The following is a 1,739-nucleotide window of genomic DNA, read 5'->3' on the forward strand; positions in this document are numbered from 1 at the left end:
GGGCTTCCCGGAGGCGGCCACCTTCCTGCGCGCCGCCTGCGCCAACGACGTGGGGCTGCTGCAGGCGCTGGTGCGGCGGGGCCCGCGCGTCGAGGAGGTGCAGGAGACCGACCGCAACGGCCGGGTAAGCGGGCGTCCCCGCAGGGCTGTGCTCTCTTCGCTCAGTACCCTCTTTCGCCCCGGCACTCTCCAGGTCCGGGCCCAGGCCGGCCCCGCGGTTACCCCGGCCACAGCGCCTTTTGCTCTCTGTCCGCGCTCGCGGCTCGTGCTGGGCGGGTTCGCTCTGCCGAAAGTGCCGCGCGACGGGAGACGCTGTCACCCCGCTTCCTAGGGGTGACACCGCCCGACACCGCCCCGTGCTCCCTGAATTGGCCCTGGAGGCCGGCGCTGGAATCTTGAGTTGACTCTTGTGGGGCCTCTTCAGCCTTTTCCCCATCTGATCGCTACCTTTCCTCGGGAACCTGGTAGGCGACCGTGAGCCCTCGCCTGCAGGGGACAACCCTTCCTGACCAGCGCCCCGTTTGCCCTCTCTGCCCTCTCTCTGGTCTTGCCCCCAAACGCTGTTCTCAGGTCCGTTCCTCCCGGGGCCACCAGGATTTGGAAGCGACAGTTCCTTTCTTTACACAGACATACTATTCTTTCCTACCGCTGTTCCTGGTGGCCCGCGCAGCCACCAGCCAGCATGATCTGTCCTGGTCACCGCCAGGAGCCAAGGCCCAGCAGCCCCCACTTCCGGCTAGGCAGGGCCCTAGGGGAGCAGCCACACACACCTGGATGGGGCAGGTGGGGTTGGAGGGAAGGAGGCACTGAGTACCCGTTAATTATGCCAAGGTGTTGAAATCTACAAATGTTTAGAAAAAAGTTGGCTTGAGACGACAGGAGAAGGACTGGCTGTGGAACAGAAGCCACCCAGCACTTCCACAGAGAAACTGCAGGGTGACCATGCTGGTCATGTCCCCATTAACCTCTGCTGGGTGGACAAATAGCAGTGTGTTCTCACCTGATTTTCATATCCCTAGACTAGCAAAGCAGGGGTGCAGGTGCCTCTGGGAGCCTGCAGCTGACGGAAAATATGCGATTTGATTTTTGGGACCCAGGTGACCCTGTTTCTTTGGCCTATGTTGGGGCACAGGGTGCAAGGTGGTTGGCCCCTTTGTGGTCTGGGTGGGCTTTACAAACATGGGAAGCAGCGAGTGTCACTTTTGTTTGTGCTGATTTGACACCACAGTTGTCAGGCAGGGAGAACTAAGGAGGGGACCCAAGGTGGGTTCTCAAGGCCAGCACCACCCCAGTGGCCTGTAGTCGCGTCACTGTTTGGCACTGGAGGGGGATGCTGCAGCCTCCCCCTTCTGCCCCAGGTAGCTGTGAGTCCCTCCCAAGGCTCAGGTGGCAGCTGGCTCTACTTTCAGTTTCACCTGGTGGGCGTTCCCACGCCCAGATGCTCATCTCTCCTCCCTGAAGCCAGTGCCATGGCCAGCTTTAAAGGAACCTCAGGAAGGTCACAGGTAGGGGAGGTCCCCTCTCTGTGGTCCCAACTGGGCTCAGCCTCTGCTCTTAGCTGCCACAGGGCTCAGCTTTACTAGGTCTCCTTTAGTGGAAAAAAAAAAAAATAAGGAAGTTTGAAAACAGCTGAGAAAAGTGACAAGAATGTAAACGGGTCCTAGGGGGCTTAGGCTAGACAGAGGGTCCTGGGACCCCTTTGAAAGCCCCTGTCTCAGGGAGCGTAGGGGCGGGGGGGG

General features: G+C 60.3%; 1 protein-coding gene across 2 annotated transcripts in view; it reads left to right on the forward strand.

Annotated features, from left to right (window-relative positions):
* The first annotated feature begins 6 nt into the window (after positions 1-6).
* Positions 7-1,739, forward strand: part of Ankrd33b (ankyrin repeat domain 33B) — a 76,153-nt gene continuing 74,420 nt past the window's right edge. Inside the window, exon 1 of one of the 2 annotated variants that reach the window (XM_048814001.1) lies at positions 7-124. The gene's annotated coding sequence lies outside the window, so the exon portion shown is untranslated. The remainder of the gene's footprint in view (positions 125-1,739) is intronic. The other variant, XM_048813991.1, reaches the window with a different exon arrangement.

Source organism: Marmota marmota, unplaced genomic scaffold, assembly GCF_001458135.2.
Source record: "Marmota marmota marmota unplaced genomic scaffold, marMar, whole genome shotgun sequence".
Lineage (NCBI taxonomy): Eukaryota > Metazoa > Chordata > Mammalia > Rodentia > Sciuridae > Marmota > Marmota marmota.